A 13,143-nucleotide genomic window follows, 5' to 3' on the forward strand; every position below is an offset into this window, starting at 1 on the left:
GCTCATGGGAAAATCGGCCCACTGCCTGCTTTTGTATATAAAATTGTATTAAAACAAAGCCACACTCACATGGCTGCTTTCACATGACAGTGGCAGAGATGATCTTTGCAGTAAAGCCAGACAGCCCTCAAAGCCTAAACTATTTACAATCTGGCCCTTTCCAGGAAAAGTTTGCCTATCTTTGTTCTAGAACACTCCCCTCAATCCCTCTTCTCTCCTTCCAGGAACTTGCCTCTCCTATAAAGAATAAACTGGGTTAACTGGCCTGTGCCTGTCGTTCCTGCCTCATTTCTCTCTACTCCCTTAAATGCAGCCTAAACTCCATTCTCGCTGAACGAGAGTCTCCCAAATACACCATGTTCACTCTGCCAACAACACCCTCCTCCCTTTCCACCTAGAAAACTTCTGCCCATTCTTCTAGATTCTTCTTAAATGCCCCTTTCTTTATGAAGCTCTCCAGAACTGCCTCCTCAGCCCTATATATCCAGAGACCAGGCCCTCTTCCTTGGAGCTGCCTTAGCACCATAGACTATCCCGCCGACAACCGGCCTGTGGGATGTAGCGGACACTAGTCCACTGTCTGCCTCCTTCGCTAGACACCCCCATCTAAATGACCCCCTCTTGTTCTCTCCAAGAGCACCTTGTTCTTTCCCAGCAGATTACTTGCCACAGTTTGTCAGCATGTATTTATCTGTGTATTTCTTTTAATGCCTGTTCCCTAAAGACTATGAGCTCCAAGTAGGCAGGAACTGAGGCTGCCTGATTTACCTAGCCTGGAGTCAGCCTCATGGATAAAGTACAAGCGAAAACACCTAAGATGTCAAAGCTGTTACTTTCTGAGCACCCAGGACTAGGCTACTTCCTTCCAGACCCTTCTGGCCCCTTCACGATCCCAGGCTGGGTCAGTAAACGCACCACCGAGAGCGCTGACTTTGAGATTTGGGGCACGTGTACAGCCCTACGCAACCATTCTTGGAATCGGTGTGGGACGTGCACCGAGGGCTTTCCCAGGAAGGCAAACTTAGAGGCAACACTGGAATAAAGCCACGATCAGGACTGCTGCTCCCCCATGAGCCTCGTCTGCACTGAGCCATGCACCCTCCCGGCTCAGCTCCTGTCCCTGTCTCCTGAGGCAAGGTGGGGCCACACTCCTGAAGCTTCTTCCTTCCGCCACCAAGGAGAGTTCTATCTGTCCATCACACCCACCCCCATTCAAACGCACCGTGCCCCACACCCACACCCAGGTGGGAGACCTGATGGGACAGGCGTGGGCAGGAGAGCTCTTCCCTTGCCTTGCACAGTGTCCTCCGGCCCAAAAGGACACTTCAGCTAGAAACGTGGCTCTTGAAAGATTCACTGTTCATGTTTCCTGATTATATGAAGGCTTGCCATCAAGCAAATAATTCAGCTGAGTTGCTGCTTCGTATGGGGAAAAAGAAATACCCCGAGGCCGTTTCCTGCACGGCCTCTCTGATTCTGGGCTGCTTGTCTTTGGGGGTGCTGAGGGCACAGTCCTACCCATAAAGGCTCTCTGTGAAGGTGTCTCCCCTTCACTGAGGTGTTTCCCAGAAGAGCAAAGAGGCCGTTTCAACCAAGGCAATTTCACAAAGTTGGCAGCCAAAACCTAGTTCTAGCCCTGAGCCTCAGAATGGCAACGCCATGAACCGAGGCAAAGCGGAACTTCCTGCAAAGTCAAGCTTTTAACCCTCTCGGGCATCTGCCTCTAGTCTGAACAACAAAAGAGCCCAGAGATTGACTTTGGCCCTAGATAAATACATCCTCTGAGAGCCTGCTGGACTTGTGTCCTCTGAGCCTGGGTACAAAGCGTTCATAGGAAAATGTGTCCTTTCAATTATAAAGCACTTCAATGTCAGCAGCCAAATCGTCTAGGTTCCTTCCAAGCAGAGGGCTGTCACCTCAGGAAACCTCCTTGTCACATGCCTGCCACTTCCTACAAGATCCAAGCAACTCTGTCTCTTCCCACAAATGTGTTCCCACCCCCAACCATCTTGCCCTCTGCCCAGGGGATTAATCCAACTGGACTTCGTCCAATCCAAAGTGAGAGCCCTCACTGACCCACTGTGACAGTGTGTAGTTCTTTCATGAATCCCAAAAAGAAAACGATTACATGTTTGAACTAATCCATTCCTGCGGGTGTGGGACCCTTTTGACTGGACTACATGAGTGAGGCGTGACACAGGTTGAGTTTCCACCTTCTTGCTGGATCTGATATAAACAGAGATACAGAGAGAGACAGCCACTCACAGAGGGAAAGGAAGCTGCCATATTGGTCCTACTATGTGAGGGAGAAAACTACAGGGAAACAGAGAGGCTGAGAGAGGTCCTGGAGTCTGGAACTAGCAGAGCACAGAGGCACGGAAAGAGGCCCCCAAGAGGCTGGGCCCAGACTGAACGAGGAGGCCTGTAAAAGCCAAGCCCTATGCTGCCCACAGCGAAGCCCCAGGAGCCAGGAGACTCTAGAGGGGAAGGCAGAGGCCTTGGCAGAGATGTGTGGCCATCATCTCCATGTGGCAGGACCCCAGAATCAACAGCAGCTGGCTGTGGTGAGAAGGAGTCTCTGATGGTGCCTGGATTTGGACATTTCATGGCTTTGGAACTATAATTTTTACCCCTAATACATTTCCCATTACGAACGCCAACCCAGTTCTGGTATTTTGCATGGGCAGCTCTATGGCACACTAAGACACCCCCACTCTCACCATGCTTGGGTCCCACTCCTTCCCCTACAAGGCTTTATTCCATCCATCATTCTCACCTCCCTGGTGTTTGCAGAGGAGAGCAAGTCCCTTTGCATGACATGGAGCCCCAGCAGGTGGTGTTCTCTGAGTCTTTCAAAGACAAATTCAGTGGATGATGCATTATTGCACATGAGCCCAGGATGGTCTGGAGAGAGCATGTGAGGATTCACTGTCAGGCACTGTGAAAGAAAATTTCTCTACATCCCTAATCATAGCTGAAGATCTGAAACGTCTACCAGGGACTTGGTGGAATGATTTCCAACTATTGATATGGCAGATGTCTAGATCATGAGGAGAAATCTTAAAAATCAGGGTAGAAAGGAAAGTGACCCTAGAGTTCCTTCTACGGAGGCAAACTGCATTTGTGGCCACTCAGCAGTGCCTCCTCTGGCTCTTGCCCTCACCGTAGAGGTCTTTTCCATCCTTCATCATCCCCTCTCCCAACCCCCATCTTCTCTCTCTTGTTGCTTTCACAGCCAAGCTTCTGCACAGGGTTGCCTACGCTTACCGTCTACATTTCCTCATCTCACATTTCCTCCCTAACCTGCCTCATCTCTCAAGTCACCTCATCTTCCCAAGTCACCCATAGCTTCCTAATTCCCAAGACTATGGGTTCTCTGGTTCTTCTCTAACTGGACTTCTACATCATTTGATGCTGTTGGCCTCTCCCTCCTGGAAACTCTCCTCTCCCACACCCCTGTCTCCCATTTCCCCCTGCCTCCCTGCACATCCCCTCCCCTTCACTTGATCCTCTTCTTCCCCTCTTCCAGGGGTCAGTGTGGCAACCCAGGCCTTTCAGTCTCAGAGGCAGGATCCTGACTGCCTGGGCTAAAACCTAGGTCCATCATTTACAGCTGTGTGACCTGGGGCTTTTCATCTCTGTGCCTCAGGATACTTATTTGTAAAACAGGTATGATAGCAATGATGGCTGAGAGGATTAATATGCACAGTTCTGAGGAAACACAGTACACATTTGTGATGGTTTGAAGCAGGATGGACCCCAGAAGATTATGCTCTTAAAGTTAATCCAGGGAAGTGGATGTGGCTCAAGCGACTGGAATCCCACCTACCATATGGGAGGTCTAGGGTTCGATTCACAAGGCCTTCTGGTGAAGGCAAGCTGGCCCGAGCAGAGAGCTGGTGCAGCAAGATGACACAATAAAAAGAGACACACAGGAGAGACAACAAGAGATGCAGAAGAATATGCATCAAATGGACACAGAAAGCAGACAACCAGGCAGATGGGTATAGGGGGTATAAATAAATCTTTAAAAAAAAAAGTTAATCCATTTCTGTGGATTTGGAACTTTTGATTAAGTTACTTCAGTAAGGTTTAGCCCAGGGTGGATCTTAATCCTCTTAGTGGAGTCCTTTATAAGAGAATGAATCAGAGGAAGAGAGAGCAAGTCAGGGAGGCAGGAAGCTAAAAGAGACAAGACCTGGAGGAGAAAGGGGAGACCAGGAGATGCTGCCATGTGCCCTGCCATGTGACAGAGGAGCCCAGGATCACTGGCAGCCAGTCTTCAGGGAGAAAGCATCACCTGATAGTGTTCTGATTTGGATATTTTTCTCACCCTCACAACTGTAAGTTCACAACCAAATGAATCCCCATTGTAAAAGCCAATCCATTTCTGGTATATTGGAATTTGGCTGCCTAGCAGACTAAAACAACATTCAATAAGCACTTGCCATTATAATTACTCTTCCCACCCTCCATATCTCCTTGAGCAATCCATCCAACCATGATGTCACTAACTATCATTAAAAGTTCGCTCTTGAATCTTCGTTCAGACCTCTCTCCTGAATGTCAGGCTTATAAAACCATCTGCCCATTAGACTGGCTGTCCCTGAGATACTTCAAACCCTGCATGTCTGGAACTGAGCTCACCATCCTTTCCCCTCCTTTCCCATTTCCTCTCCTGGGAAAAGCCTTACTCTCCTTCCTATGGTTGCCAAGCCCAAATTCCAGAGTCATCCTACACTCCTGCACCTCCCTTCCTCCCCCATCCAATCAGTCACCAAATACTGTCAACTTTATTGCCAAAGTATTTCTTGAGTCTGTGCCCAATTCTCCACCCCTCTTACCAGTGTTGTAGTTAGAGCCTCACTATTTCCCACCTGGATGACAATACACAACAAAGATAACAATGCCACTCTTCTCAAATGCCAATTATGGATCAATCATACTTTATCACACCGAATCCTTGCCACCACCCTATGAAGGATAGTCCCTATATTTATAAGAGAAGACAGAGGCTCAGAGACCCAAGGTACCCAGAGATGGAGTGAGGCTGGAGGGTAAACTGAGGGCCATCTAACTCCAAAGTTCAGACTTTCATTACCCTCTAAATTGCAACTGCTTCTTAACTGTTCTTCCTGCCACTGGCCTGATTCCTCTCCGATATCTACTCTATTGCCAGAGAGGTCTATTTTACAATGACACTCTGACCCAAGCTTTTCTCTGTGAGTGCCTTCGCAACAAAGTTCAGTCTTTAGCAAAACCCTTCCTGATGTGGTACCTTCACCCCTGTACAGATTCACCTCCCTCCTCCCTCACCACGTTGACCCACCCGCCTTCCCGGGAGCACGGCACGCCTGTCAGCTGCCCATGCTCTACTTCCTGCAGGCCCCTCTGCCTTCTCTGGGACCTGCCTCCTTTCCCACCCAGCCAGGGAAGAGATGCCCGCCCCTGGATGCCCACAGCACTCTGCAACTGCCTCTAGCGCAGCACCTTAGGGTGGTGGGACCTAATGCTGATTGAGCACCTACTATCTGCCAGGGTCCACGGAAGCCTCTGGTGATTTGGCAATTAACAAGCCATATTTCCTGCTTTCAGAAAACTTCCTTTAACAGGAGAAAGGGAGGGCCGATCGCTGCATCACCATCTCTGATTCCCTTGTCCGTCTCCACAGGAAGAGTACTTTGTTCATCGATGTGTCCCCGGGGCCGAGGACCGTTTCTGGCACACGGGGGTGTCAGCCAACCCTGACAGCTTGAGCTGTGCAGACACAACAACCCACGGAGGCAGCGCCTTCACCCACGAGCTCACCCTGCAGGAACGCTGCTCAGCCTCACACGTCTTTTCCAGGTTCTGAACACCCAAGTCACTGCTTTCTGTATTTTCGTGAGCGCCCACAGCGCACCCTGCCCTGACACGCAGCGGGGTCTAACGGCAGAGAAGTTCCCGACCGGCCGTCCCTGCCGCGGGCAGCTGCCCACCTGGGAGATTAAGGGACCAGGTCTTCACAGCAGGTGACCGGCAGTGCTGACTCCCCTTGCAGTGCCCACCCAGCCCTTCTGCGGGCGCGGTGCCACCTCTCACTGCGGCAGATATGGGAGCTGCTCTTGGAGGTTGCTCAGGCAAGAGACAGGGAGCTTGAGGAGAGGGATACTTCTGTCCTCCGATAAGGCCCCTCCCGGCCCCTTCCCAGGTGGTGCTCTGACCTCCTGTCCAGACAGGAAGAGCGGGGACAAGGACAAGGCAGCTGTTTGTGGAGGCACCCGGTGGCCGACGGCCCCAGGCCGCCCGGTGGGAACAAGGTCCTCTGAAGTCAGCTACCCGGCAGCTACTGTCCTGTGCGAGCCAGGGCAGGAGGGCTCAGGGCAAAAGGTGAGAGGCTTGAATGGCAGCAGGTGTTTTGTAAAAAACCTGCCTTTCCTCTCAAGTTTATGGTTACTTTTCTGCGGAGCATTTCCGCCTCCTCTCACGGAGGAGGACAAAGGGCAGGCTGCCTCAGTGATCAAAGAGGGGACGAGAGGAAGAGGCTCTGAGCCCTGGAGGCACGGCCTTGGGAAGCAGGCGGGAGAGAGGGGAAGGGGCAGAAAAGGGGAGAAGATGGTCCTTCACCAGCCCGGCCCCAGCAGCCCACACCTGTGTACTTTTCTTTTATAAAATCAGATTTTCTAAAAGCAGCCCTGATAATATGGACCAGCCCAAGAGTGCAGTGGCTACGAGCCTGGGGTCCAAGGCCCTGGATCTGACCTTGATCTGCCTCTTAGCTGCAGAGGTCCCTCATTTCCTCCCCTGACACAGGCGGGGGGCTGTGGATCCCTGTGACAAATGGATGTAAAGCAAGCCCTAACACAGGCGCACACCCGGGTGCTCGGGGCTACCTACCTTTATAACTAGGAATTGAGATGGGAGCACTTTGCCCTGGGGGAGGACGGCCGCTGGAAAAGAGCACCCCTCCCTTGTCCCCTGCCTGGGTTCCTCTATGTGCCACACCTTCTCTGCCAGGAAGGGCACTAGTCCACTGTGCTGGGGTGGTCTGTGTTCTTGGCCATCAGGCTGTGAGCAGCCCTGAGGGTGGAGAACAGGACTTTCGTGGGAGGGCTGCCATTCACTCGTTTATCCCATACTGTCTCCTCGGGGCCAGGAGCTCATACCTGGTGGGTGAGTGAATGAAGGCTGGGGACGACCTACGGAATCGCCTCCATCAATCATGCAATCAGCAGGTATCTGTATCCGTCGTCTGTAATGAGCTGCAGGCAGCTGGTACATCTGAAAGGCTTTGGGCTTAAAGTGAAGGAACCAGTGTGAGCCTGATTCCCAGGAAATGTGTCAGTCCCGACAGCGTGATCGGCCGGGTCACGTGCTAGCTTATATATGAAGCAAACCTGAGCCTCTCCATCTCCCTCTCTCTAAGTCGTGGGAAACTTCGTAATCCAGACTTTTGGATGCGCTAAAGGTGAGGCACCAGGGACAACAAAAAAAAGACTTGTTCAATAGCCCAGACTCAGGAGGGACCATCTGCACAGTCAGAGCTTTGAAAAGAAAACAAAACCACCGCCCACAGCCGCCGAGCTCAGCTTTGTTTGTAACTGTGGTTTCCTTGCTTACTGGAGACAGTGGTGGCCCTCCCCTGGCCCTGAGGTCTGGCCCCACTGCCCCGGGAGGCAACAAGGCCGGCAGGGACAGTGGGCAGTCACCACTCAAAGGGCTCAGCACACCCAAGCTGTAAATCCCCACTCCATTGCCTTGCAGTGTTAAAGGAGCAGACTCTTCGACTGCTAGAAAGCCAAAGTCACCCTCCCCAGGTCCATCTCCAGGGCCCCCACCCCCCACACCACATCTATCCACAGCTGTCAGGCCCTTTTTCGACTCTGTACCATGTGCACACTGTTTCCTATTTATAATGCTCTTTGATCATGGGTCCCCCCAGGCCAGCAAGCTCTTACTTAGTCCTTAAGACTCAACTCAAACATGCCCTTCTCTCTGAAGCTTTCCCTGACTCTCCTAAGCCGAGGTAGTGGCTAGTTCTCTGCTCAGATCCCTCTTATCCCACTTGGCACGCTCTGATAATCTGTTTACATGCCCATTACACCAAATGGACTGGGACTTCTTTGATGACGCATCTTTGTGTCTCTAGCACCCAGCCCAGAGCTGCTCATCACACCTGACTCCCCAGCCCACCTTAATACCCCAAGATTCCGTTAAAATCTAGTCTGACACCTAAACACCCCTTAAGGCCCCAGACAGGATTTCACAGAGTCAAACAGCATCTGTACATTTCAAGGGGAACACAGCCCAAGACCTCAGCAGGGTGAGGTGTCTCTTTCCAGAACCAGACACACAAGGCAGAAAGCAGCCTCTTGCAGGAAACTGCCTGCTGGTCAGTTGAGGGGTGCCACCCAAGTTGGCAGCCAGTGAGGAGGGGCATCCAAGGCCGGTAGACTGGCACCCAGCCTAACATCTCCCCACCCCGGGCTAATAAATCTTGTAGGGCCAGCCTCAACAGCCTTGGTGAAAATACAAGTGGTGCCCAAGGAGCCTGGGTCCAACATTCACTCCAGGCCTTAGCTCCCTGAGGGAATCTCTTCAGGGACCCAGGACAGGAAATAAGGGCAAAAGGAGAGGGCCCTGTGCCTGGACAGGGGGGTAGGGTAGAGGGGTTGACAGGGGACAGGGGATGGACACAGTGTAACAGTGGATCCGAAAGTTCTCTGGTGTGTCTGTCCATGGGCAGGGAAGTCCTCACCCTGTCCCCGTACTCACAAGCAGCCCTTACTAGAATATTCCACAATCCCTACCAAAATCGCGGGGCCTGGTACACACAGGGTGACTTCATCCCACTGAAGTCTGGGGGACAACCTGCCAAAACAAGCAGGCTCAGGGGGATTCCAGCTGTGCAGGGCAGCTGGAGAGGAAGCCAGAGTACACACATAGGCAAGGATCTGTGCAAGGCAGTCTGGCCTACAGAGCAAGTGGCCATGGGACCAGCCAGGAGGGGGGCTCGGCTTTCAAAGCCAGGGCTGCGTGTGGGGAGATAAAAGATTCCCAGTTAGTGAAGTGATCAGTTGTAACCTAGTATCAGTGTCACACAGAATTCACACCTGACCTAACAGCTCCAATACCCCATACAGGTCATTAAATCCCCTTAACAAGGTCTACGTTTGCTAGCTAAATGCCCTCACCTGACCCAGTGTAATGGAGTGACCCATGTACCCTGCACGGATTCATCTCACCAGGATTTACGTGCGAGGTGCAGTTGCAAAGGCTGCACTCGCTCAGGGCAAAGCTCAGGGCAAAGCTACACTCAGGCAGTCCCTGACCCCAAGCCTGCAGCTCTCCCTCGAGGCAGGTGTGCTCACTCCAGCCTCAGCACCCAACACCCCCAAATGAGTTCATACTCTTCTGTCCCTGACCAGGCACATTTAGGGTCTATGTCAAAAAGGCTCATTTAGCATCAAGGCCAGCAGCGCTGAGCCAGCACGTGACAGGGGACTGACCCCAATGTGTTGCCTCTCTGTTACTGGTGGCAGGGTAAGGAGGGGAGGAGAGGAAGAGAAGTTGTTAATCCAATGGCACAGTCTTCGGTCACATGTGTGGCATGGGTGGAAAGCCCAATGGACTGCAGCTCACGAATGCACTCAACAAACCTCAGTTCCCGTTTACTAAGCACTTACTATCTGACCAGCTCTAGGATAAGCCCTTTACCTGTGAGGAGTAGACACTGTGAGCTCTGCCATCCAACCATCTCCACAAATCCCAGTCCTTCCACTCATTAGCTATGCGACTTCGGGCAAAATCCTTATCCCTTTTGTGCCTATGTTTCTTTGTCTGGAAAATAGAGTAAGAGCAGCACCAACTTGAAAGGGTGGTTATGAGGCTCAAAGGAGAAGCATAAAATGCTAAATTTGAGTGATGGCCTGGCATAAAGTAGACACTCATTATTAAGATGAACAATTATCCCATTAGTGACATGAGGCTGCAGGGAAGACGCCGTGCTCTTCCTGCTTTACCAGTAGGGCTTGGAGGGACTCAGTTAACTGACTCGACGTTAGAGTTAATAAGTGGCAGAGCTGGGATTTAACTCCAGACAGCCTGACCCAAAGCCCTCCGGCTTCACCGCCACCATTAGTGCCGTCGGCTCCAGGTACAAAGAGACCCACAGGCAGAGCAACATGGGACCCCTATGCAGCGCAGTAAATACTATGTAAGAGACATATGTATCTTAAAAAGGTGCTGAGGGATGCAGAGAGCAACAGAACTCTCTGCAGGAACCAAAGAATGCTTGCCCAGAAGGGGTCTTGAGCTCTAGTCTCAAAGAATGAGGAGGAATGTGTCAGCCAAGGTGGAAGGAGGCCTACCCAAAGCACAGGACCTTGCACTACCAAAAGAACAGTGAACTGTGAGTAACTGGAGGAGCACAGGGCAAGTGGCATAAGGTGAGGCTGGGAAGGTAAATCGAGGCCAGTCGCGAAGAGTCTCGTGTGCCAAGGTCAGAGGTTCGATTTTATTCTGTAAGATGGTGAGTCTCCGGCTTGAACGTGCAGAATTCACCTTTGGTGCTTGTCAACCACGTGCAGGCTCCGTTCCTGTTGTGAGCAGTGGGGCCACGGGCAGTGTTAAGGCAGTAGAGTGGCAAGACCTCCTGCCTTATCTGCTGCAGAATTCTGGCCCTGGGAGAGGGGAGGGGAAAGATGGTGGGGACAGAGGCTGCTATCGTCAGCCCAACTAGAGAGGAGAAGAGGAACAAATGGCACCCTTCCCCAACTGATGTATTCAACCAGGGTTTCTCACTCAGAACTTTTTTTCCCACTTGGAGCCCACCTTGTACATCACAGGACGTTAAACAGCATACTTGGCTTCTACCCATGATTTGCAATAGCCGTCCCCCCACCCCCCCACCCCTTCCCATGGCGACAACCCAAAATGTCTCCAGACATTGCTAAACATCCCCTGGTGGTAGAGAATGGGGGTTTAAAAATCACTCCACCACGGCCCCAGCAATGAGAATCATCGGCTTAATCCCTCACAGGAAACGTCCCTATGCACGGATGAGGACCTGCAGCCACACAACGGGAAACACTGGCACGCGGCTTTGGGCCTGAGCTCTTGGCCACCACGCTCAGCTGCCTCCCAGGGAAGAGAGACCCAACACGACATTCTCCAGCGGAACTGTAGAGAGGGGGGCTGAAGAGCGGGGTTCAAAGGTGAGACCTCAGCACTGAGCAAGGACCTGGACAAACAGGAGGCATTAAGCAGTGTGAATTTAAACAGAATCAAGATGTAGTTGCTCAGCGAGACAAAGGCTGGCCCCCTCACACGAGCAAGCGGAAGCAGTGGGCTCCTGCTCAGCCTGGACAGGGGAACCCTGGGTAGGGCTGGGTGGACACACCAGCTGGGATCCAAAACGCTGCGGCTGGGCCTCTTCCCAGCTGTGTGGCCTCGGGCGTGTTGCTTAACCTCTCTGCACCCCATTTTGCCCATTTGTACTACTTACAGGCTTGATGTGAGAACTCAAGCAGCTAAGAAGGGCAAAATGCCAAGCTGGCGCCGTGCTAGAGCCTCTCTTATTACCTCCAGACCCAATTAGCATTCATCGCCCAGTGAATGTTCACTGGTCTCCTGCCCCACACCCCCAACTCTCGTCAACTTAGTAGGAACCCCAGAGGGGCAAGAACCTGCCACCCCCCACCCCACCAGCAAAGCGTCCCACTGAGGTTTAAGGGGGCGCCCTTAGAAGCCTTTGTACTCCCCGATCCACTCTGATTTCGGCGTCCTGGGGTCGCCAAAAGCGCCCTGTAAGCTGAGTGTCCCCGAAACGAGCCAGGTGAAAACCCAGCGAGCAGAATTTCAGGCGGGTGGGCGCCCGGCAAGCGCGGGGTCAAAGCCGGGCACGGGCGCGGGTGGGCCCCGCGCAGCCCCAGCTCGCCGAGGCGGAGCGGAAGAGAGTCGCCGAGATTCGGGACGGACCCGCTCCCCCGAGTGGGGCTGAAGGCAAGAGCGAGCTCGATTTCCGAAAAAGGAGCGGGACGCGGAGCGCGGGGAGCAACGGGAAAGTAGGAAGAAGAGGCGGCAAAAGAAAAAAGAAGAAAAAAAAATCAAAGGAAAAAAGAAAGTCCTGGAAAGCAGAGTCCCCGGCGGCAGCCCGCCTCCCGCACCTGGACAGGGGGTCGGGTACAAAGCAGCGGCTTCGGAAGTGCGCGACGTGTTTCCGAAAGGAGGGCGCCCTGGGGAGGCCCGCGGGGATGCTGGGCGCCCCTGCGCCCCGGGCGCGCTCTCGGGGGCCGCTTACCTTGGCCGGGGCCGCGGGCGCGCACTTCCGGGGGCTGCGCTCTGGGCGCGCCCGGGGACCCGGAGCCGAACGCCCAGGGTCGGGGGGACGCCACCAAACGGCGGCCGCGGAGCTGGGCCGGCGCCCCGGGGAGGGGTCTCGGTGGAGGGGCCGCGGGCCCCGGGGCTGGACGGGGCTGGGGGGCGCGGGGTCCCGGCCTCGGCGCTCACGCGCGGCCGCGCCGAGCCCCACGGACGCCGGCGGCACCCGAGGCAGGGGGAGGCACAGCTGCTCTCGTGGCCTCGGGTCTGCCCCCTCCTCTCCCCGCCCGGGCTCCGGCCCTGCCCCCTTCCCCAAGCCCGCGGCCCGAGGGCGCGCTCGCAAGACTGGAAACCTGAACGGCCGCGGCGCCAGGCGCCTCCCTCCGCGCCGAGGGAGTTCACGCTCGCCGGCTCCCGCCCGCCTCCCGGGGCTGCCGAGCGGCTCCCGGCCGGGGGGAGGCTCCCGGGCCGCCGTCCCCTCCCTGTCCCCGAGCCCCAGCCTCTCCCGCGGCCGGGACGAGCTCAGCTTTAAACGCAGATCTCCAAGACCCCGCCAGCCTCCCTCCTCTCATTCCCGTCGCCTGCTTTGAGCCCCGGGTACACCAGCCACCCCAGACGGGCAATAACAAGCAGTTACTTTGTGGAATCTGAGCAACTTTATTTTTTATACCGAGCGGGCAGTCGGAAGCCCGCTGCATAAACGTCGGTGACATGTTCCTGCTGATGGGACAGAGAGCGGCTGAGGGCTTTGGCCTTGCACGTCCGTTCGTGTTAAATTTAGCAAGTATTTACTGAAGGCCTGCTGGGCGCTGGATGCGGTGCTGGGGACGCGAAATGAACCAG

The 13,143-nt window shown here is 54.0% G+C and overlaps 1 protein-coding gene and 1 long non-coding RNA gene across 7 annotated transcripts in view; one reads left to right on the plus strand and one right to left on the minus strand.

The window, feature by feature from the left end:
• Nucleotides 1–12,889, minus strand: part of EVA1A (eva-1 homolog A, regulator of programmed cell death) — a 55,131-nt gene extending 42,242 nt beyond the window's left edge. The window contains exons 1-3 of one of the 5 annotated variants that reach the window (XR_011646201.1): nucleotides 12,281–12,417; nucleotides 9,697–10,661; nucleotides 7,146–7,275 (exon numbers count right to left, since the gene is read on the minus strand). The gene's annotated coding sequence lies outside the window, so the exon portion shown is untranslated. Of the gene's footprint in view, nucleotides 1–1,222; nucleotides 2,061–7,145; nucleotides 7,276–9,696; nucleotides 10,662–12,280 lie in introns of those variants that run through there. The other 4 variants (XR_011646202.1, XM_071208938.1, XM_004473362.5 and 1 more) reach the window with 4 other exon arrangements.
• On the plus strand, nucleotides 9,925–11,736 carry LOC131274027 (uncharacterized). Of its 2 annotated transcripts, none has more exons than XR_009181231.2 (2): nucleotides 9,925–10,195; nucleotides 11,021–11,736. It is a non-coding gene; the product is annotated as an uncharacterized lncRNA (long non-coding RNA). The 2 variants fall into 2 exon arrangements; XR_009181232.2 differs by lacking the exon at nucleotides 9,925–10,195 and adding an exon at nucleotides 10,211–10,390.
• Nucleotides 12,890–13,143: the final 254 nt, after the last annotated feature.

Source organism: Dasypus novemcinctus, chromosome 17 (genome assembly GCF_030445035.2).
Source record: "Dasypus novemcinctus isolate mDasNov1 chromosome 17, mDasNov1.1.hap2, whole genome shotgun sequence".
NCBI classification, from domain to species: domain Eukaryota; kingdom Metazoa; phylum Chordata; class Mammalia; order Cingulata; family Dasypodidae; genus Dasypus; species Dasypus novemcinctus.